Genomic DNA, 26,228 nt, shown 5'->3' with positions numbered 1-26,228 from the left:
ATTAGATTCCTATGCACTATTGCAGGTTTACTGTATCCCTTGGACCTTCAAATCAACCATGAAACACAGAAATTGCATCGATATTGAATACAAAAGGCAAAATGTCGACCTGTTTACAAGAGGAGTGACTCTTCTAATAGTTCGTGCTTTTAGCCTTTCCTGGGACAGCAGTATTAGATTCCGATGCACCATTACAGGCTTACTGTATAGCTTGGACCTTCAACTCAACGATGAAACACAGAAATTGTCTCGATATTGAATACAGAAGGCAAAATGTAGACTTATTTATAAGAGGCGTAACTCTTCTAATAGTCATGATTTTAGCCTTTCCTATGACAGCAGTATTAGATTCCGATGCACCATTGCAGGTTTACTGTATCCCTTGGACCTTCAAATCAACGATGAAACACAGAAATTGCATCGATATTGAATACAAAATGCAAAATGTCGACTTATTTACAAGAGGAGTAACTCTTCTAATAGTTCGTGCTTTGAGCATTTCCTGGGCATCAGTATTAGTTTCCGATGCACCATTGCAGGTCTACTGTATCCCTTGGACCTTCAAATCAACGATGAAACACAGAAATTGCATCGATATTGAATACAAAAGGCAAAATAACGACTTATTTATAAGAGGAGTAACTCTTCTAATACTTCGTGCATTGAGCCTTTCCTGGGACAGCAGTATTAGATTCCTATGCACTATTGCAGGTTTACTGTATCCCTTGGACCTTCAAATCAACCATGAAACACAGAAATTGCATCGATATTGAATACAAAAGGCAAAATTTCGACTTATTTACAAGAGGAGTAACTCTTCTAACAGTTCGTGCTTTGAGCCTTTCCTGGGACAGCAGTATTAGATACCGATGCTCCATTGCACGTTTACTGTATCTCTTGGACCTTCAAATCAACGATGAAACACAGAAATTGCATCGATATTGAATACAAAAGGCAAAATGTCGGCCTGTTTACAAGAGGAGTGACCCTTCTAATAGTTCGTGCTTTTAGCCTTTCCTGGTACAGCAGTATTAGATTCCGATGCACCATTGCAGGTTTACTGTATCTCTTGGACCTTCAAATCAACGATGAAATACAGAAATTGCATCGATATTGAATACAAAAATCAAATGTCGACTTATTTATAAGAGGAGTAACTCTTCTAATAGTTCGTGCTTTGAGCCTTTCCTGGGATAGCAGTATTAGATTCCGATGCACCATTGCAGGTTTACTGTATCCCTTGGACCTTCAAATCAACGATGAAACACAGAAATTGCATCGATATTCAATACAAAAGGCAAAATGTCGATTTATTTACAAGAGGAGTAACTCTTCTAATAGTTCGTGCTTTGAGCCTTTCCTGGGACAGCAGTATTAGCTTCCGATGCACCATTGCAGGTTTACTGTATCGATTGGATCTTCAAATCAACGATGAAAGACAGAAATTGCATCGATATTAAATGCAAAATGCAAAATGTCGACTTGTTTAAGTCTTCTAAGAGTTCGTTCTTTGAGACTTTCCTGGGACAGCAGTATTAGATTCCAATGCACCATTGCAAGTTTACTGTATCCCTTGGACCTTCAAATCAACGATGAAACACAGAAATTTCATCGATATTGAAACCAAAATGCAAAATGTCGATTTATTTATAAGAGGAGTAGCTCCTCTAATAGTTCGTGTTTGAGCCTTTCCTGGGACTGCAGTATTAGATTCCGTTGCACCATTGCAGTTTTACTGTATCCCTTGGACCTTCAAATCAACTATGAAGCACAGAAATTGCATCGATATTGAATACAAAAGGCAAAATTTCGACTTATTTACAAGAGGAGTAACTCTTCTAATAGTTCGTGCTTTGAGCCTTTCCTGGGACAGCAGTATTAGATTCCGATGCACCATTGCAGGTTTACTGTATCCCTTGGACCTTCAATTCAACGATGAAACACAGAAATTGCATCGATATTGAATACAAAAGGCAAAATGTCGACTTACTTACAAGAGGAGTAACTCTTCTAATAGTTCGTGCTTTGAGCCTTTCCTGGGACAGCAGTACTAGATTCCGATGCACCATTGCAGGTTTTGTATCTGTTGGACCTTCAAATCAACGATGAAACACAGAAATTGCATCGATATTGAATACAAAAGGCAAAATGTCGACCTGTTTACAAGAGGAGTGACTCTTCTAATAGTTCGTGCTTTAAGCCTTTCCTGGGACAGCAGTATTAGATTCCGATGCACCATTACAGGTTTACTGTATCCCTTGGACCTTCAAATCAACGATGAAACACAGAAATTGCCTCGATATTGAATACAGAAGGCAAAATGTCGACTTATTTATAAGAGGCGTAACTCTTCTAATAGTCATGATTTTAGCCTTTCCTATGATAGCAGTATTAGATTCCGATGCACCATTGCAAGTTCACTGTATCCCTTGGACCTTCAAATCAACGATGAAACACAGAAATTGCATCGATATTGAATACAAAAGGCAAAATAACGACTTATTTATATGAGGAGTAACTCTTCTAATACTTGGTGCATAGAGCCTTTCCTGGGACAGCAGTATTAGATTCCTATGCACTATTGCAGGTTTACTGTATCCCTTGGACCTTCAAATCAATCATGAAACACAGAAATTGCATCGATATTGAATACAAAAGGCAAAATTTCGACTTATTTACAAGAGGAGTAACTCTTCTAACAGTTCGTGATTTGAGCCTTTCCTGGGACAGCAGTATTAGATACCGATGCTCCATTGCAGGTTTACTGTATCTCTTGGACCTTCAAATCAACGATGAAACACAGAAATTGCATCGATATTGAATACAAAATGCAAAATGTCGACCTGTTTACAAGAGGAGTGACTCTTCTAATATTTCGTGCTTTAAGCCTTTCCTGGGACAGCAGTATTAGATTCCGATGCACCATTACAGGTTTACTGTATCCCTTGGACCTTCAAATCAACGATGAAACACAGAAATTGCCTCGATATTGAATACAGAAGGCAAAATGTCGACTTATTTATGAGAGGCGTAACTCTTCTAATAGTCATGATTGTAGCCTCTTCTATCATAGGAGTATTAGATTCCGATGCACCACTGCAGGATTACTGTATCCCTTGGACCTTCAAGTCAACGATGAAACACAGAAATTGCATCGATATTGAATACAAAAGGCAAAATATCGACTTATTTACAAGAGGAGTAACTCTTCTAATAGTTCGTGCTTTGATCCTTTCCTGGGACAGCAGTATTAGATTAGATTAGATTCCGATGCTCCATTGCAGGTTTACTGTATCCCTTGGACCTTCAAATCAACGATGAAACACAGAAATTGCATCGATATTGAATACAAAAGGCCAAATGTCGACTCATTTATAAGAGGAGTAACACTTCTAATAGTTCCTGCTTTGAGCCTTTCCAGGGACAGCAGTATTAGATTCCGATGCTCCATTGCAGGATTACTGTATCCCTTGGACCTTCAAATCAACGGTGAAACACAGAAATTGCATCGATATTGAATACAGAAGGCAAAATGTCGACTTATTTATAAGAGGCGTAACTCTTCTAATAGTCATGATTTTAGCCTTTCCTATGACAGCAGTATTAGATTCCGATGCACCATTGCAGGTTTACTGTACCCTTGGACCTTCAAATCAACGATGAAACACAGAAATTGCATCGATATTGAATACAAAATGCAAAATGTCGACTTATTTACAAGAGGAGTAACTCTTCTAATAGTTCGTGCTTTGAGCATTTCCTGGGCATCAGTATTAGTTTCCGATGCACCATTGCAATTTTACTGTATCCCTTGGACCTTCAAATCAACGATGAAACACAGAAATTGCATCGATATTGAATACAAAAGGCAAAATAACGACTTATTTATAAGAGGAGTAACTCGTCTAATACTTGGTGCATTGAGCCTATCCTGGGACAGCAGTATTAGATTCCTATGCACTATTGCAGGTTTACTGTATCCCTTGGACCTTCAAATCAAACATGAAACACAGAAATTGCATCGATATTGAATACAAAAGGCAAAATTTCGACTTATTTACAAGAGGTGTAACTCTTCTAATAGTTCGTGCTTTTAGCCTTTCCTGGGACAGCAGTATTAGATTCCGATGCACCATTACAGGTTTACTGTATCCCTTGGACCTTCAAATCAACGATGAAACACAGAAAATGCGTCGATATTGAATACAGAAGGCAAAATGTCGACTTATTTATAAGAGGCGTAACTCTTCTAATAGTCATGATTTTAGCCTCTCCTATCATAGCAGTATTAGATTCCGATGCACCATTGCAGGATTACTGTATCCCTTGGACCTTCAGGTCAACGATGAAACACAGAAATTGCATCGATATTGAATACAAAAGGCAAAATTTCGACTTATTTACAAGAGGAGTAACTCTTCTAATAGTTCGTGCTTTGATCCTTTCCTGGGACAGCAGTATTAGATTAGATTAGATTCCGATGCTCCATTGCAGGTTTACTGTATTACTTGGACCATCAAATCAACGATGAAACACAGAAATTGCATCGTTATTGAATACAAAAGGCAAAATGTCGACTCAATTATAAGAGGAGTAACTCTTCTAATAGTTCCTGCTTTGAGCCTTTCCTGGGACAGCAGTATTAGATTCCGATGCTCCATTGCAGGATTACTGTATCCCTTGGGCCTTCAAATCAACGATGAAACACAGAAATTGCATCGATATTGAATACAAAAGGCAAAATTTCGACTTATTTATAAGAGGAGTAACTCTTCTAATAGTTCGTGCTTTAAGCCTCTCCTGGGACAGCAGTATTGGACTCCGATGCACCATTGCAGGTTTACTGTATCCCTTGGACCTTCAAATCAAAGATGAAACACAGAAAATGCATCGATATTGAATACAAAAGGCAAAATTTCGACTTATTTACAAGAGGAGTAACTCTTCTAATAGTTCGTGCTTTGAGCCTTTCCTGGGACAGCAGTATTAGATTCCGATGCACCATTGCAGGTTTACTGTATCCCTTGGACCTTCAATTCAACGATGAAACACTGAAATTGCATCGATATTGAATACAAAAGGCAAAATGTCGACTTACTTACAAGAGGAGTAACACTTCTAATAGTTCGTGCTTTGAGCCTTTCCTGGGACAGCAGTATTAGATTCCGATGCACCATTGCAGGTTTACTGTATCTGTTGGACCTTCAAATCAACGATGAAACACAGAAATTGCATCGATATTGAATACAAAAGGCAAAACGTCGACCTGTTTACAAGAGGAGTGACTCTTCTAATAGTTCGAGCTTTAAGCATTTCCTGGGACAGCAGTATTAGATTCCGATGCACCATTACAGGTTTACTGTATCCCTTGGACCTTCAAATCAACGATGAAACACAGAAATTGCCTCGATATTGAATACAGAAGGCAAAATGTCGACTTATTTATAAGAGGCGTAACTCTTCTAATAGTCATGATTTTAGCCTCTTCTATCATAGCAGTATTAGATTCCGATGCACCATTGCAGGTTTACTGTATCCCTTGGACCTTCAAATCAACGATGAAACACAGAAATTGCATCGATATTCAATACAAAAGGCAAAATGTCGATTTATTTACAAGAGGAGTAACTCTTCTAATAGTTCGTGCTTTGAGCCTTTCCTGGGACAGCAGTATTAGCTTCCGATGCACCATTGCAGGTTTACTGTATCGATTGGATCTTCAAATCAACGATGAAACACAGAAATTGCATCGATATTGAATGCAAAATGCAAAATGTCGACTTGTTTACAAGAGGAGTAAGTCTTCTAAGAGTTCGTTCTTTGAGACTTTCCTGGGACAGCAGTATTAGATTCCAATGCACCATTGCAAGTTTACTGTATCCCTTGGACCTTCAAATCAACGATGAAACACAGAAATTTCATCGATATTGAAACCAAAAGGCAAAATGTCGTCTTATTTATAAGAGGAATAGCTCCTCTAATAGTTCGTGTTTGAGCCTTTCCTGGGACTGCAGTATTAGATTCCGTTGCACCATTGCAGTTTTACTGTATCCCTTGGACCTTCAAATCAACTATGAAGCACAGAAAATGCATCGATATTGAATACAAAAGGCAAAATTTCGACTTATTTACAAGAGGAGTAACTCTTCTAATAGTTCGTGCTTTGAGCCTTTCCTGGGACAGCAGTATTAGATTCCGATGCACCATTGCAGGTTTACTGTATCTCTTGGACATTCAAATCAACGATGAAACACAGAAATTGCATCGATATTGAATACAAAAGGCAAAATGTCGACCTGTTTACAAGAGGAGTGACTCTTCTAATACTTGGTGCATTGAGCCTTTCCTGGGACAGCAGTATTAGATTCCTATGCACTATTGCAGGTTTACTGTATCCCTTGGACCTTCAAATCAATCATGAAACACAGAAATTGCATCGATATTGAATACAAAAGGCAAAATTTCGACTTATTTACAAGAGGAGTAACTCTTCTAACAGTTCGTGATTTGAGCCTTTCCTGGGACAGCAGTATTAGATACCGATGCTCCATTGCAGGTTTACTGTATCTCTTGGACCTTCAAATCAACGATGAAACACAGAAATTGCATCGATATTGAATACAAAAGGCAAAATGTCGACCTGTTTACAAGAGGAGTGACTCTTCTAATAGTTCGTGCTTTAAGCCTTTCCTGGGACAGCAGTATTAGATTCCGATGCATCATTACAGGTTTACTGTATCCCTTGGACCTTCAAATCAACGATGAAACACAGAAATTGTTTCGATATTGAATACAGAAGGCAAAATGTCGACTTATTTATGAGAGGCGTAACTCTTCTAATAGTCATGATTGTAGCCTCTTCTATCATAGGAGTATTAGATTCCGATGCACCACTGCAGGATTACTGTATCCCTTGGACCTTCAAGTCAACGATGAAACACAGAAATTGCATCGATATTGAATACAAAAGGCAAAATATCGACTTATTTAAAAGAGGAGTAACTCTTCTAATAGTTCGTGCTTTGATCCTTTCCTGGGACAGCAGTATTAGATTAGATTAGATTCCGATGCTCCATTGCAGGTTTACTGTATCCCTTGGACCTTCAAATCCACGATGAAACACAGAAATTGCATCGATATTGAATACAAAAGGCCAAATGTCGACTCATTTATAAGAGGAGTAACTCTTCTAATAGTTCCTGCTTTGAGCCTTTCCTGGGACAGCAGTATTAGATTCCGATGCTCCATTGCAGGATTACTGTATCCCTTGGACCTTCAAATCAACGGTGAAACACAGAAATTGCATCGATATTGAATACAGAAGGCAAAATGTCGACTTATTTATAAGAGGCGTAACTCTTCTAATAGTCATGATTTTAGCCTTTCCTATGATAGCAGTATTAGATTCCGATGCACCATTGCAGGTTTACTGTATCCCTTGGACCTTCAAATCAACGATGAAACACAGAAATTGCATCGATATTGAATACAAAAGGCAAAATGTCGACTTATTTACAAGAGGAGTAACTCTTCTAATAGTTCGTGCTTTGAGCATTTCCTGGGCATCAGTAATAGTTTCCGATGCACCATTGCAATTTTACTGTATCCCTTGGACCTTCAGAACAACGATGAAACTCAGAAATTGCGTCGATATTGAATACAGAAGGCAAAATGTCGACTCATTTATAAGAGGCGTAACTCTTCTAATAGTCATGATTTTAGCCTCTCCTATCATAGCAGTATTAGATTCCGATGCACCATTGCAGGTTTACTGTATCCCTTGGACCTTCAAATCAACGATGAAACACAGAAATTGCATCGATATTGAATACAAAATGCAAAATGTCGACTTATTTACAAGAGGAGTAACTCTTCTAATAGTTCGTGCTTTGAGCATTTCCTGGGCATCAGTATTAGTTTCCGATGCACCATTGCAATTTTACTGTATCCCTTGGACCTTCAAATCAACGATGAAACACAGAAATTGCATCGATATTGAATACAAAAGGCAAAATAACGACTTATTTATAAGAGGAGTAACTCTTCTAATACTTGGTGCATTGAGCCTATCCTGGGACAGCAGTATTAGATTCCTATGCACAATTGCAGGTTTACTGTATCCCTTGGACCTTCAAATCAAACATGAAACACAGAAATTGCATCGATATTGAATACAAAAGGCAAAATTTCGACTTATTTACAAGAGGAGTAACTCTTCTAATAGTTCGTGCTTTTAGCCTTTCCTGGGACAGCAGTATTAGATTCCGATGCACCATTACAGGTTTACTGTATCCCTTGGACCTTCAAATCAACGATGAAACACAGAAAATGCGTCGATATTGAATACAGAAGGCAAAATGTCGACTTATTTATAAGAGGCGTAACTCTTCTAATAGTCATGATTTTAGCCTCTCCTATCATAGCAGTATTAGATTCCGATGCACCATTGCAGGATTACTGTATCCCTTGGACCTTCAAGTCAACGATGAAACACAGAAATTGCATCGATATTGAATACAAAAGGCAAAATTTCGACTTATTTACAAGAGGAGTAACTCTTCTAATAGTTCGTGCTTTGATCCTTTCCTGGGACAGCAGTATTAGATTAGATTAGATTCCGATGCTCCATTGCAGGTTTACTGTATCCCTTGTACCATCAAATCAACGATGAAACACAGAAATTGCATCGTTATTGAATACAAAAGGCAAAATGTCGACTCAATTATAAGAGGAGTAACTCTTCTAATAGTTCCTGCTTTGAGCCTTTCCTGGGACAGCAGTATTAGATTCCGATGCTCCATTGCAGGATTACTGTATCCCTTGGGCCTTCAAATCAACGGTGAAACACAGAAATTGCATCGATATTGAATACCAAAGGCACAATTACGAACTTATTTGTAAGAGGAGTAACTCTTCTAATAGTTCGTGCTTTAAGCCTTACCTGGGACAGCAGTATTAGACTCCGATGCACCATTGCAGGTTTACTGTATCCCTTGGACCTTCAAATCAAAGATGAAACACAGAAAATGCATCGATATTGAATACAAAAGGCAAAATTTCGACTTATTTACAAGAGGAGTAACTCTTCTAATAGTTCGTGCTTTGAGCCTTTCCTGGGACAGCAGTATTAGATTCCGATGCACCATTGCAGGTTTACTGTATCCCTTGGACCTTCAATTCAACGATGAAACACTGAAATTGCATCGATATTGAATACAAAAGGCAAAATGTCGACTTACTTACAAGAGGAGTAACACTTCTCATAGTTCGTGCTTTGAGCCTTTCCTGGGACAGCAGTATTAGATTCCGATGCACCATTGCAGGTTTACTGTATCTGTTGGACCTTCAAATCAACGATGAAAAACGGAAATTGCATCGATATTGAATACAAAAGGCAAAATGTCGACCTGTTTACAAGAGGAGTGACTCTTCTAATAGTTCGAGCTTTAAGCCTTTCCTGGGACAGCAGTATTAGATTCCGATGCACCATTACAGGTTTACTGTATCCCTTGGACCTTCAAATCAACGATGAAACACAGAAATTGCCTCGATATTGAATACAGAAGGCAAAATGTCGACTTATTTATAAGAGGCGTAACTCTTCTAATAGTCATGATTTTAGCCTCTTCTATCATAGCAGTATTAGATTCCGATGCACCATTGCAGGATTACTGTATCCCTTGGACCTTCAAGTCAACGATGAAACACAGAAATTGCATCGATATTGAATACAAAATGCAAAATTTCGACTTATTTACAAGAGGAGTAACTCTTCTAATAGTTCGTGCTTGGAGCCTTTCCTGGGACAGCAGTATTAGATTCCGATGCTCCATTGCAGGTTTACTGTATCCCTTGGACCTTCAAATCAACGATGAAACACAGATATTGCATCGATATTGAATACAAAAGGCAAAATGTCGACTTATTTACAAGAGGGGTAACTCTTCTAATAGTTCGTGCTTTGAGCCTTTTCTGGGACAGCAGTATTAGATTCCGATGCACCATTGCAGGTTTACTGTATCTCTTGGACCTTCAAATCAACGATGAAACACAGAAATTGCATCGATATTGAATACGAAAGGCAAAATGTATACCTGTTTACAAGAGGAGTGACTCTTCTAATAGTTCGTGCTTTAAGCCTTTCCTGGGACAGCAGTATTAGATTCCGATGCACCATTACAGGTTTACTGTATCCCTTGGACCTTCAAATCAACGATGAAACACAGAAATTGCCTCGATATTGAATACAGAAGGCAAAATGTCGACTTATTTATAAGAGGCTTAACTCTTCTAGTAGTCATAATTTTAGCCTTTCCTATGACAGCAGTATTAGATTCCGATGCACCATTGCAGGTTTACTGTATCCCTTGGACCTTCAAATCAACGATGAAACACAGAAATTGCATCGATATTGAATACAAAAGGCAAAATGTCGACCTGTTTACAAGAGGAGTAACTCTTCTAATAGTTCGTGCTTTGAGCATTTCCTGGGCATCAGTATTAGTTTCCGATGCACCATTGCAATTTTACTGTATCCCTTGGACCTTCAAATCAACGATGAAAAACAGAAATTGCATCGATATTGAATACAAAAGGCAAAATAACGACTTATTTATAAGAGGAGTAACTCTTCTAATTCTTGGTGCATTGAGCCTATCCTGGGACAGCAGTATTAGATTCCTATGCACTATTGCAGGTTTACTGTATCCCTATGACCTTCAAATCAACCATGAAACACAGAAATTGCATCGATATTGAATACAAAAGGCAAAATGTCGACTTATTTACAAGAGGTGTAACTCTTCTAATAGTTCGTGCTTTGAGCATTTCCTGGGCATCAGTATTAGTTTCCGATGCACCATTGCAATTTTACTGTATCCCTTGGACCTTCAAATCAACGATGAAACACAGAAATTGCGTCGATATTGAATACAGAAGGAAAAATGTCGACTTATTTATAAGAGGCGTAACTCTTCTAATACTACGTGCATTGAGCCTTTCCTGGGATAGCAGTATTAGATTCCTATGCACTATTGCATTTTTACTGTATCCCTTGGACCTTCAAATCAACGATGAAACACAGAAATTGCATCGATATTGAATACAAAAGGCAAAATATCGACTTATTTACAAGAGGATTAACTCTTCTAATAGTTCGTGATTTGAGCCTTTCCTGGGACAGCAGTACTAGATTCCGATGCACCATTGCAGGTTAACTGTATCTGTTGGACCTTCAAATCAACGATGAAACACAGAAATTGCATCGATATTGAATACAAAAGGCAAAATGTCGACCTGTTTACAAGAGGAGTGACTCTTCTAATAGTTCGAGCTTTAAGCCTTTCCTGGGACAGCAGTATTAGATTCCGATGCACCATTACAGGTTTACTGTATCCCTTGGACCTTCAAATCAACGATGAAACACAGAAATTGCCTCGATATTGAATACAGAAGGCAAAATGTCGACTTATTTATAAGAGGCGTAACTCTTCTAATAGTCATGATTTTAGCCTTTCCTATGACAGCAGTATTAGATTCCGATGCACCATTGCAGGTTTACTGTATCCCTTGGACCTTCAAATCAACGATGAAACACAGAAATTGCATCGATATTGAATACAAAAGGCAAAATGTCGACTTATTTACAAGAGGAGTAACTCTTTAAATAGTTCGTGCTTTGAGCATTTCCTGGGCATCAGTATTAGTTTCCGATGCACCATTGCAGGTTTACTGTATCCCTTGTACCTTCAAATCAACGATGAAACATAGAAATTGCATCGATATTGAAAACAAAAGGCAAAATAACGACTTATTTATAAGAGGAGTAACTCTTCTAATACTTCGTGCATTGAGCCTTTCTTGGGACAGCAGTATTAGATTCCTATGCACTATTGCAGGTTTACTGTATCCCTTGGACCTTCAAATCAACCATGAAACACAGAAATTGCATCGATATTGAATACAAAAAGCAAAATGTCGACCTGTTTACAAGAGGAGTGACTCTTCTAATAGTTCGTGCTTTTAGCCTTTCCTGGGACAGCAGTATTAGATTCCGATGCACCATTACAGGCTTACTGTATAGCTTGGACCTTCAACTCAACGATGAAACACAGAAATTGTCTCGATATTGAATACAGAAGGCAAAATGTAGACTTATTTATAAGAGGCGTAACTCTTCTAATAGTCATGATTTTAGCCTTTCCTATGACAGCAGTATTAGATTCCGATGCACCATTGCAGGTTTACTGTATCCCTTGGACCTTCAAATCAACGATGAAACACAGAAATTGCTTCGATATTGAATGCAAAATGCAAAATGTCGACTTATTTACAAGAGGAGTAACTCTTCTAATAGTTCGTACTTTGAGCATTTCCTGGGCATCAGTATTAGTTTCCGATGCACCATTGCAGGTCTACTGTATCCCTTGGACCTTCAAATCAACGATGAAACACAGAAATTGCATCGATATTGAATACAAAAGGCAAAATAACGACTTATTTATAAGAGGAGTAACTCTTCTAATACTTCGTGCATTGAGCCTTTCCTGGGACAGCAGTATTAGATTCCTATGCACTATTGCAGGTTTACTGTATCCCTTGGACCTTCAAATCAACCATGAAACACAGAAATTGCATCGATATTGAATACAAATGGCAAAATTTCGACTTATTTACAAGAGGAGTAACTCTTCTAACAGTTCGTGCTTTGAGCCTTTCCTGGGACAGCAGTATTAGATACCGATGCTCCATTGCACGTTTACTGTATCTCTTGGACCTTCAAATCAACGATGAAACACAGAAATTGCATCGATATTGAATACAAAAGGCAAAATGTCGGCCTGTTTACAAGAGGAGTGACCCTTCTAATAGTTCGTGCTTTTAGCCTTTCCTGGTACAGCAGTATTAGATTCCGATGCACCATTGCAGGTTTACTGTATCTCTTGGACCTTCAAATCAACGATGAAATACAGAAATTGCATCGATATTGAATACAAAAATCAAATGTCGACTTATTTACAAGAGGAGTAACTCTTCTAATAGTTCGTACTTTGAGCATTTCCTGGGCATCAGTATTAGTTTCCGATGCACCATTGCAGGTCTACTGTATCCCTTGGACCTTCAAATCAACGATGAAACACAGAAATTGCATCGATATTCAATACAAAAGGCAAAATGTCGATTTATTTACAAGAGGAGTAACTCTTCTAACAGTTCGTGCTTTGAGCCTTTCCTGGGACAGCAGTATTAGCTTCCGATGCACCATTGCAGGTTTACTGTATCGATTGGATCTTCAAATCAACGATGAAACACAGAAATTGCATCGATATTGAATGCAAAATGCAAAATGTCGACTTGTTTACAAGAGGAGTAAGTCTTCTAAGAGTTCGTTCTTTGAGACTTTCCTGGGACTGCAGTATTAGATTCCGTTGCACCATTGCAGTTTTACTGTATCCCTTGGACCTTCAAATCAACTATGAAGCACAGAAAATGCATCGATATTGAATACAAAAGGCAAAATTTCGACTTATTTACAAGAGGAGTAACTCTTCTAATAGTTCGTGCTTTGAGCCTTTCCTGGGACAGCAGTATTAGATTCCGATGCACCATTGCAGGTTTACTGTATCCCTTGGACCTTCAATTCAACGATGAAACACATAAATTGCATCGATATTGAATACAAAAGGCAAAATGTCGACTTACTTACAAGAGGAGTAACTCTTCTAATAGTTCGTGCTTTGAGCCTTTCCTGGGACAGCAGTACTAGATTCCGATGCACCATTGCAGGTTTTGTATCTGTTGGACCTTCAAATCAACGATGAAACACAGAAATTGCATCGATATTGAATACAAAAGGCAAAATGTCGACCTGTTTACAAGAGGAGTGACTCTTCTAATAGTTCGTGCTTTAAGCCTTTCCTGGGACAGCAGTATTAGATTCCGATGCACCATTACAGGTTTACTGTATCCCTTGGACCTTCAAATCATCGATGAAACACAGAAATTGCCTCGATATTGAATACAGAAGGCAAAATGTCGACTTATTTATAAGAGGCGTAACTCTTCTAATAGTCATGATTTTAGCCTTTCCTATGATAGCAGTATTAGATTCCGATGCACCATTGCAAGTTCACTGTATCCCTTGGACCTTCAAATCAAATATGAAACACAGAAATTGCATCGATATTGAATACAAAAGGCAAAATAACGACTTATTTATATGAGGAGTAACTCTTCTAATACTTGGTGCATTGAGCCTTTCCTGGGACAGCAGTATTAGATTCCTATGCACTATTGCAGGTTTACTGTATCCCTTGGACCTTCAAATCAATCATGAAACACAGAAATTGCATCGATATTGAATACAAAAGGCAAAATTTCGACTTATTTACAAGAGGAGTAACTCTTCTAACAGTTCGTGATTTGAGCCTTTCCTGGGACAGCAGTATTAGATACCGATGCTCCATTGCAGGTTTACTGTATCTCTTGGACCTTCAAATCAACGATGAAACACAGAAATTGCATCGATATTGAATACAAAAGGCAAAATGTCGACCTGTTTACAAGAGGAGTGACTCTTCTAATAGTTCGTGCTTTGATCCTTTCCTGGGACAGCAGTATTAGATTAGATTAGATTCCGATGCTCCATTGCAGGTTTACTGTATCCCTTGGACCTTCAAATCAACGATGAAACACAGAAATTGCATCGATATTGAATACAAAAGGCCAAATGTCGACTCATTTATAAGAGGTGTAACTCTTCTAATAGTTCCTGCTTTGAGCCTTTCCTGGGACAGCAGTATTAGATTCCGATGCTCCATTGCAGGATTACTGTATCCCTGGGACCTTCAAATCAACGGTGAAACACAGAAATTGCATCGATATTGAATACAGAAGGCAAAATGTCGACTTATTTATAAGAGGCGTAACTCTTCTAATAGTCATGATTTTAGCCTTTCCTATGACAGCAGTATTAGATTCCGATGCACCATTGCAGGTTTACTGTATCCCTTGGACCTTCAAATCAACGATGAAACACAGAAATTGCATCGATATTGAATACAAAAGGCAAAATGTCGACTTATTTACAAGAGGAGTAACTCTTCTAATAGTTCGTGCTTTGAGCATTTCCTGGGCATCAGTATTAGTTTCCGATGCACCATTGCAATTTTACTGTATCCCTTGGACCTTCAGAACAACGATGAAACTCAGAAATTGCGTCGATATTGAATACAGAAGGCAAAATGTCGACTCATTTATAAGAGGCGTAACTCTTCTAATAGTCATGATTTTAGCCTCTCCTATCATAGCAGTATTAGATTCCGATGTACCATTGCAGGTTTACTGTATCCCTTGGACCTTCAAATCAACGATGAAACACAGAAATTGCATCGATATTGAATACAAAATGCAAAATGTCGACTTATTTACAAGAGGAGTAACTCTTCTAATAGTTCGTGCTTTGAGCATTTCCTGGGCATCAGTATTAGTTTCCGATGCACCATTGCAATTTTACTGTATCCCTTGGACCTTCAAATCAACGATGAAACACAGAAATTGCATCGATATTGAATACAAAAGGCAAAATAACGACTTATTTATAAGAGGAGTAACTCTTCTAATACTTGGTGCATTGAGCCTATCCTGGGACAGCAGTATTAGATTCCTATGCACTATTGCAGGTTTACTGTATCCCTTGGACCTTAAAATCAAACATGAAACACAGAAATTGCATCGATATTGAATACAAAAGGCAAAATTTCGACTTATTTACAAGAGGAGTAACTCTTCTAATAGTTCGAGCTTTTAGCCTTTCCTGGGACAGCAGTATTAGATTCCGATGCACCATTACAGGTTTACTGTATCCCTTGGACCTTCAAATCAACGATGAAACACAGAAAATGCGTCGATATTTAATACAGAAGGCAAAATGTCGACTTATTTATAAGATGCGTAACTCTTCTAATAGTCATGATTTTAGCCTCTCCTATCATAGCAGTATTAGATTCCGATGCACCATTGCAGGATTACTGTATCCCGTGGACCTTCAAGTCAACGATGAAACACAGAAATTGCATCGATATTGAATACAAAAGGCAAAATTTCGACTTATTTACAAGAGGAGTAACTCTTCTAATAGTTCGTGCTTTGATCCTTTCCTGGGACAGCAGTATTAGATTAGATTAGATTCCGATGCTCCATTGCAGGTTTACTGTATTACTTGGACCATCAAATCAACGATGAAACACAGAAATTGCATCGTTATTGAATACAAAAGGCAAAATGTCGACTCAATCATAAGAGGAGTAACTCTTCTAATAGTTCCTGCTTTGAGCCTTTCCTGGGACAGCAGTATTAGATTCCGATGCTCCATTGCAGGATTACTGTATCCCTTGGGCCTTCAAATCAACGGTGAAACACAGAAATTGCATCGATATTGAATACAAAAGGCAAAATTTCGACTTATTTATAAGAGGAGTAACTCTTCTAATAGTTCGTGCTTTAAGCCTTTCCTGGGACAGCAGTATTAGACTCCGATGCACCATTGCAGGTTTACTGTATCCCTTGGACCTTCAATTCAACGATGAAACACTGAAATTGCATCGATATTGAATACAAAAGGCAAAATGTCGACTTACTTACAAGAGGAGTAACACTTCTAATAGTTCGTGCTTTGAGCCTTTCCTGGGACAGCAGTATTAGATTCCGATGCACCATTGCAGGTTTACTGTATCTGTTGGACCTTCAAATCAACGATGAAACACAGAAATTGCATCGATATTGAATACAAAAGGCAAAATGTCGACCTGTTTACAAGAGGAGTGACTCTTCTAATAGTTCGAGATTTAAGCCTTTCCTGGGACAGCAGTATTAGATTCCGATGCACCATTACAGGTTTACTGTATCCCTTGGACCTTCAAATCAACGATGAAACACAGAAATTGCCTCGATATTGAATACAGAAGGCAAAATGTCGACTTATTTATAAGAGGCGTAACTCTTCTAATAGTCATGACTTTAGCCTCTTCTATCATAGCAGTATTAGATTCCGATGCACCATTGCAGGATTACTGTATCCCTTGGACCTTCAAGTCAACGATGAAACACAGAAATTGCATCGATATTGAATACAAAATGCAAAATTTCGACTTATTTACAAGAGGAGTAACTCTTCTAATAGTTCGTGCTTTGATCCTTTCCTGGGACAGCAGTATTAGATTAGATTAGATTCCGATGCTCCATTGCAGGTTTACTGTATCCCTTGGACCTTCAAATCAACGGTGAAACACAGAAATTGCATCGATATTGAATACAGAAGGCAAAATGTCGACTTATTTATAAGAGGCGTAACTCTTCTAATAGTCATGATTTTAGCCTTTCCTATGATAGCAGTATTAGATTCCGATGCACCATTGCAGGTTTACTGTATCCCTTGGACCTTCAAATCAACGATGAAACACAGAAATTGCATCGATATTGAATACAAAAGGCAAAATGTCGGCTTATTTACAAGAGGAGTAACTCTTCTAATAGTTCGTGCTTTTAGCATTTCCTGGGCATCAGTATTAGTTTCCGATGCACCATTGCAATATTACTGTATCCCTTGGACCTTCAGAACAACGATGAAACTCAGAAATTGCGTCGATATGGAATACAGAAGGCAAAATGTCGACTTATTTATAAGAGGCGTAACTCTTCTAATAGTCATGATTTTAGCCTCTCCTATCATAGCGGTATTATATTCCGATGCACCATTGCAGGTTTACTGTATCCCTTGGACCTTCAAATCAACGATGAAACACAGAAATTGCATCGATATTGAGTACAAAATGCAAAGTAACGACTTATTTATAAGAGGCGTAACTCTTCTAATGGTTCGTGCATTGAGCCTTTCCTGGGACAGCAGTATTAGATTCCTATGCACTATTGCAGGTTTACTGTATCCCTTGGACCTACAAATCAACCATGAAACACAGAAATTGCATCGATATTGAATACAAAAGGCAAAATTTCGACTTATTTACAAGAGGAGTAACTCTTCTAACAGTTCGTGCTTTGAGCCTTTCCTGGGACAGCAGTATAGATACCGATGCTCCATTGCAGGTTTACTGTAGCTCTTGGACCTTCAAATCAACGATGAAACACAGAAATTGCATCGATATTGAATACAAACGGCAAAATGTCGGCCTGTTTACAAGAGGAGTGACCCTTCTAATAGTTCGTGCTTTTAGCCTTTCCTGGGACAGCAGTATTAGATTCCGATGCACCATTAGAGGTTTACTGTATCCCTTGGACCTTCAAATCAACGATGAAACACAGAAAATGCGTCGATATTGAATACAGAAGGCAAAATGTCGACTTATTTATAAGAGGCGTAACTCTTCTAATAGTCATGATTTTAGCCTCTCCTATCATAGCAGTATTAGATTCCGATGCACCATTGCAGGATTACTGTATCCCTTGGACCTTCAAGTCAACGATGAAACACAGAAATTGCATCGATATTGAATACAAAAGGCAAAATTTCGACTTATTTACAAGAGGAGTAACTCTTCTAATGGTTCGTGCATTGATCCTTTCCTGGGACAGCAGTATTAGATTAGATTAGATTCCGATGCTCCATTGCAGGTTTACTGTATCCCTTGGACCTTCAAATCAACGATGAAACACAGAAATTGCATCGATATTGAATACAAAAGGCAAAATGTCGACTCATTTATAAGAGGAGTAACTCTTCTAATAGTTCCTGCTTTGAGCCTTTCCTGGGACAGCAGTATTAGATTCCGATGCTCCATTGCAGGATTACTGTATCCCTTGGGCCTTCAAATCAACGGTGAAACACAGAAATTGCATCGATATGGAATACAAAAGGCAAAATTTCGACTTATTTATAAGAGGAGTAACTCTTCTAATAGTTCGTGCTTTAAGCCTTTCCTGGGACAGCAGTATTAGACTCCGATGCACCATTGCAGGTTTACTGTATCCCTTGGACCTTCAAATCAAAGATGAAACACAGAAAATGCATCGATATTGAATACAAAAGGCAAAATTTCGACTTATTTACAAGAGGAGTAACTCTTCTAATAGTTCGTGCTTTGAGCCTTTCCTGGGACAGCAGTATTAGATTCCGATGCACCATTGCAGGTTTACTGTATCCCTTGGACCTTCAATTCAACGATGAAACACTGAAATTGCATCGATATTGAATACAAAAGGCAAAATGTCGACTTACTTACAAGAGGAGTAACTCTTCTAATAGTTCGTGCTTTGAGCCTTTCCTGGGACAGCAGTATTAGATTCCGATGCACCATTGCAGGTTTACTGTATCTGTTGGACCTTCAAATCAACGATGAAACACAGAAATTGCATCGATATTGAATACAAAAGGCAAAATGTCGACCTGTTTACAAGAGGAGTGACTCTTCTAATAGTTGGAGCTTTAAGCCTTTCCTGGGACAGCAGTATTAGATTCCGATGCACCATTACAGGTTTACTGTATCCCTTGGACCTTCAAATCAACGATGAAACACAGAAATTGCCTCGATATTGAATACAGAAGGCAAAATGTCGACTTATTTATAAGAGGCGTAACTCTTCTAATAGTCATGATTTTAGCCTTTCCTATGACAGCAGTATTAGATTCCGATGCACCATTGCAGGTTTACTGTATCCCTTGGACCTTCAAATCGACGATGAAACACAGAAATTGCATCTATATTGAATACAAAAGGCAAAATGTCGACTTATTTGCAAGAGGAGTAACTCTTCTAAAAGTTCGTGCTTTGAGCATTTCCTGGGCATCAGTATTAGTTTCCGATGCACCATTGCAATTTTACTGTATCCCTTGGACCTTCAAATCAACGATGAAACACAGAAATTGCATCGATATTGAGTACAAAAGGCAAAATAACGACTTATTTATAAGAGGAGTACTCTTCTAATACTTCGTGCATTAAGCCTTTCCTGGGACAGCAGTATTAGATTCCTATGCACTATTGCAGGTTTACTGTATCCCTTGGACCTTCAAATCAACGATGAAACACAGAAATTGCATCGATATTGAATACAAAAGGCTAAATGTCGACTTATTTACAAGAGGAGTAACTCTTCTAATAGTTCGTGATTTGAGCCTTTCCTGGGACAGCAGTATTAGATTCCGATGCACCATTGCAGGTTTACTGTATCTCTTGGACCTTCAAATCAACGATGAAACACAGAAATTGCATCGATATTGAATACAAAAGGCAAAATGTCGACTCATTTATAAGAGGCGTAACTCTTCTAATAGTTCCTGCTTTGAGCCTTTCCTGAACCAGCAGTATTAGATTCCGATGCTCCATTGCAGGATTACTGTATCTCTTGGGCCTTCAAATCAACGGTGAAACACAGAAATTGCATCGATATTGAATACAAAAGGCAAAATTTCGACTTATTTATAAGAGGAGTAACTCTTCTAATAGATCGTGCTTTAAGCCTTTCCTGGGACAGCAGTATTAGACTCCAATGCACCACTGCAGGTTTACTGTATCCCTTGGACCTTCAAATCAACGATGAAACACAGAAATTGAATCGATATTGAATACAAAAGACAAAATGTAGACCTATTTATAATCGGTGTAACTCTTGTAATAGTTCATGCTTTTAGCCTACCTGGGACCGCAGTATTAGATTCCGATGCACCATTGCAGGTTTACTGTATCCCTTGGACCTTCAAATCAACGATGAAACACAGAAATTGCCTCGATATTGAATACAGAAGGCAAAATGTCGACTTATTTATAAGAGGCGTAACTCTTCTAATAGTCATGATTTTAGCCTTTCCTATGACAGCAGTATTAGATTCCGATGCACCATTGCAGGTTTACTGTATCCCTTGGACCTTCAAATCAACGATGAAACACAGAAATTGCATCGATATTGAATACCAAAGGCAAAATGTCGACTTATTTACAAGAGGAGTAACTCTTCTAATAGTTCGTGCTTTGAGCATTTCCTGGGCATCAGTAGTAGTTTCCGATGCACCATTGCAGGTTTACTGTATTCCTTGGACCTTCAAATCAACGATGAAACATAGAAATTGCATCGATATTGAATACAAAAGGCAAAATAACGACTTAATTATAAGAGGAGTAACTCTTCTAATACTTCGTGCATTGAGCCTTTCCTGGGACAGCAGTATTACATTCCTATGCACTATTGCAGGTTTACTGTATCCCTTGGACCTTCAAATCAACCATGAAACACAGAAATTGAATACAAAAGGCAAAATGTCGACCTGTTTACAAGAGGAGTGACTCTTCTAATAGTTCGTGCTTTTAGCCTTTCCTGGGACAGCAGTATTAGTCTCCGGTGCACCATTACAGGTATACTGTATCCCTTGGACCTTCAAATCAACGATGAAACACAGAAATTGTCTCGACATTGAATACAGAAGGCAAAATGTCGACTAATTTATAAGAGGCGTAACTCTTCTAATAGTCATGATTTTAGCCTTTCCTATGACAGCAGTATTAGATTCCGATGCACCATTGCAGGTTTACTGTATCCCTTGGACCTTCAAATCAACGATGAAACACAGAAATTGCATCGATATTGAATACAAAAGGCAAAATGTCGACTTATTTACAAGAGGAGTGACTCTTCTAATAGTTCGTGCTTTGAGCATTTCCTGGGCATCAGTATTAGTTTCCGATGCACCATTGCAGGTTTACTGTATCCCTTGGACCTTCAAATCAACGATGAAACACTGAAATTGCATCGATATTGAATACAAAAGGCAAAATAACGACTTATTTATAAGAGGAGTAACTCTTCTAATACTTCGTGCATTGAGCCTTTCCTGGGACAGCAGTATTAGATTCCTAAGCTCTATTGCAGGTTTACTGTATCCCTTGGACCTTCAAATCAACGATGAAACACAGAAAATGCATCGATATTGAATACAAAAGGCAAAATTTCGACTTATTTACAAGAGGAGTAACTCTTCTAATAGTTCGTGCTTTGAGCCTTTCCTGGGACAGCAGTATTAGATTCCGATGCACCTTTTCAGGTTTACTGTATCCCTTGGACCTTCAATTCAACGATGAAACACTGAAATTGCATCGATATTGAATACAAAAGGCAAAATGTCGACTTACTTACAAGAGGAGTAACTCTTCTAATAGTTCGTGCTTTGAGCCTTTCCTGGGACAGCAGTATTAGATTCCGATGCACCATTGCAGGTTTACTGTATCTGTTGGACATTCAAATCAACGATGAATCACAGAAATTGCATCGATATTGAATACAAAAGACAAAATGTAGACTTATTTATAATCGGTGTAACTCTTGTAATAGTTCATGCTTTTAGCCTACCTGGGACAGCAGTATTAGATTCCGATGCACCATTGCAGGTTTACTGTATCCCTTGGACCTTCAAATCAACGATGAAACACAGAAATTGCATCGATATTGAATACAAAAGGCAAAATTACGACCTGTTTACAAGAGGAGTGACTCTTCTAATAGTTCGTGCTTTAAGCCTTTCCTGGGACAGCAGTATTAGATTCCGATGCACCATTACAGGTTTACTGTATCCCTTGGACCTTCAAATTAACGATGAAACACAGAAATTGCCTCGATATTGAATACAGAAGGCAAAATGTCGACTTATTTATAAGAGGCGTAACTCTTCTAATAGTCATGATTTTAGCCTATCCTATGACAGCAGTATTAGATTCCGATGCACCATTGCAGGTTTACTGTATCCCTTGGACCTTCAAATCAACGATGAAACACAGAAATTGCATCGATATTGAATACAAAAGGCAAATTGTCGACTTATTTACAAGAGGAGTAACTCTTCAAATAGTTCGTGCTTTGAGCATTTCCTGGGCATTAGTATTAGTGTCCGATGCACCATTGCAATTTTACTGTATCCCTTGGACCTTCAAATCAACGATGAAACACAGAAATTGCATCGATATTGAATACAAAAGGCCAAATAACGACTTATTTATAAGAGGAGTAACTCTTCTAATACTTGGTGCATTGAGCCTTTCCTGGGACAGCAGTATTAGATTCCTATGCACTATTGCAGGTTTACTGTATCCCTTGGACCTTCAAATCAACCATGAAACACAGAAATTGCATCGATATTGAATACAAAAGGCAAAATGTCGACTTATTTATAAGAGGCGTAACTCTTCTAATAGTCATGATTTTAGCCTCTCCTATCATAGCAGTATTAGATTCCGATGCACCATTGCAGGTTTACTGTATCCCTTGGACCTTCAAATCAACGATGAAACACAGAAATTGCATCGATATTGAGTACAAAATGCAAAATAACGACTTATTTATAAGAGGAGTAACTCTTCTAATACTTCGTGCATTGAGCCTTTCCTGGGACAGCAGTATTAGATTCCTATGCACTATTGCAGGTTTACTGTATCCCTTGGACCTTCAAATCAACGATGAAACACAGAAATTGCATCGATATTGAATACAAAATGCTAAATGTCGACTTATTTGCAAGAGGAGTAACTCTTCTAATAGTTCGTGATATGAGCCTTTCCTGGGACAGCAGTATTAGATTCCGATGCACCATTGCAGGTTTACTGTATCTCTTGGACCTTCAAATCAACGATGAAACACAGAAATTGCATCGATATTGAATACAAAAGGCAAAATTTCGACTTATTTACAAGAGGAGTAACTCTTCTAATAGTTCGTGCTTTGAGCCTTTCCTGGGACAGCAGTATTAGATTCCGATGCACCATTGCAGGTTTATTGTATCCCTTGGACCTTCAGTTCAACGATGAAACACTGAAATTGCATCGATATTGAATACAAAAGGCAAAATGTCGACTTACTTACAAGAGGAGTAACTAATCTAATAGTTCGTGCTTTGAGCCTTTCCTGGGACAGCAGTATTAGATTCCGATGCACCATTGCAGGTTTACTGTATCTGTTGGACCTTCAAATCAACGATGAAACACAGAAATTGCATCGATACTGAATACAAAAGACAAAATGTAGACTTATTTATAATCGGTGTAACTCTTGTAATAGTTCATGCTTTTAGCCTACCTGGGACAGCAGTATTAGATTCCGATGCACCATTGCAGGATTACTGTATCCCTTGGGCCTTCAAATCAACGATGAAACACAGAAATTGCATCGATACAAAAGGCAAAATAACGACTTATTTATAAGAGGAGTAACTCTTCTAATACTTCGTGCATTGAGCCTTTCCTGGGACAGCAGTATTAGATTCCTATGCACTATTGCAGGTTTACTGTATCCCTTGGACCTTCAAATCAACGATGAAACACAGAAATTGCATCGATATTGAATACAAAAGGCAAAATTTCGACTTATTTACAAGAGGAGTAACTCTTCTAACAGTTCGTGCTTTGAGCCTTTCCTGGGACAGCAGTATTAGATACCGATGCTCCATTGCAGGTTTAATGTATCTCTTGGACCTTCAAATCAACGATGAAACACAGAAATTGCATCGATTTTGAATACAAAAGGCAAAATGTCGGCCTGTTTACAAGAGGAGTGGCCCTTCTAATAGTTCGTGCTTTTAGCCTTTCCTGGGACAGCAGTATTAGATTCCGATGCACCATTACAGGTTTACTATATCCCTTGGACCTTCAAATCAACGATGAAACACAGAAATTGCATCGATATTGAATACAAAAGGCAAAATGTCGACTCATTTATAAGAGGAGTAACTCTTCTAATAGTTCCTGCTTTTAGCCTTTCCTGGGACAGCAGTATTAGATTCCGATGCTCCATTGCAGGATTACTGTATCCCTTGGGCCTTCAAATCAACGGTGAAACACAGAAATTGCATCGATATTGAATACAAAATGCAAAATTTCGACTTATTTATAAGCGGAGTAACTCTTCTAATAGTTCGTGCTTTAAGCCTTTCCTGGGACAGCAGTATTAGACTCCGATGCACCATTGCAGGTTTACTGTATCCCTTGGACCTTCAAATCAAAGATGAAACACAGAAAATGCATCGATATTGAATACAAAAGGCAAAATTTCGACTTATTTACAAGAGGAGTAACTTTTCTAATAGTTCGTGCTTTGAGCCTTTCCTGGGACAGCAGTATTAGATTCCGATGCACCATTGCAGGTTTACTGTATCCCTTGGACCTTCAATTCAACGATGAAACACTGAAATTGCATCGATATTGAATACAAAAGGCAAAATGTCGACTTACTTACAAGAGGAGTAACTCTTCTAATAGTTCGTGCTTTGAGCCTTTCCTGGGACAGCAGTATTAGATTCCGATGCACCATTGCAGGTTTACTGTATCTGTTGGACATTCAAATCAACGATGAATCACAGAAATTGCATCGATATTGAAAAAAAAAAAAACAAAATGTAGACTTATTTATAATCGGTGTAACTCTTGTAATAGTTCACGCTTTTAGCCTACCTGGGACAGCAGTATTAGATTCCGATGCACCATTGCAGGTTTACTGTATCCCTTGGACCTTCAAATCAACGATGAAATACAGAAATTGCATCGATATTGAATACAAAAGGCAAAATTACGACCTGTTTACAAGAGGAGTGACTCTTCTAATAGTTCGTGCTTTAAGCCTTTCCTGGGACAGCAGTATTACATTCCGATGCACCATTACAGGTTTACTGTATCCCTTGGACCTTCAAATCAACGATGAAACACAGAAATTGCCTCGATATTGAATGCAGAAGGCAAAATGTCGACTTATTTATAAGAGGCGTAACTCTTCTAATAGTCATGATTTTAGCCTTTCCTATGACAGCAGTATTAGATTCCGATGCACCATTGCAGGTTTACTGTATCCCTTGGACCTTCAAATCAACGATGAAACACAGAAATTGCATCGATATTGAATACAAAAGGCAAAATGTCGACTTATTTACAAGAGGAGTAACTCTTCAAATAGTTCGTGCTTTGAGCATTTCCTGGGCATTAGTATTAGTGTCCGATGCACCATTGCAATTTTACTGTATCCCTTGGACCTTCAAATCACCGATGAAACACAGAAATTGCATCGATATTGAATACAAAAGCAAAATAACGACTTATTTATAAGAGGAGTAACTCTTCTAATACTTGGTGCATTGAGCCTCTCCTGGGACAGCAGTATTAGATTCCTATGCACTATTGCAGGTTTACTGTATCCCTTGGACCTTCAAATCAACCATGAAACACAGAAATTGCATCGATATTGAATAC

The sequence above is a fragment of the Schistocerca cancellata genome, chromosome 2 (assembly GCF_023864275.1).
Source record: "Schistocerca cancellata isolate TAMUIC-IGC-003103 chromosome 2, iqSchCanc2.1, whole genome shotgun sequence".
NCBI lineage: Eukaryota > Metazoa > Arthropoda > Insecta > Orthoptera > Acrididae > Schistocerca > Schistocerca cancellata.
This window is presented reverse-complemented; position numbering follows the sequence as displayed.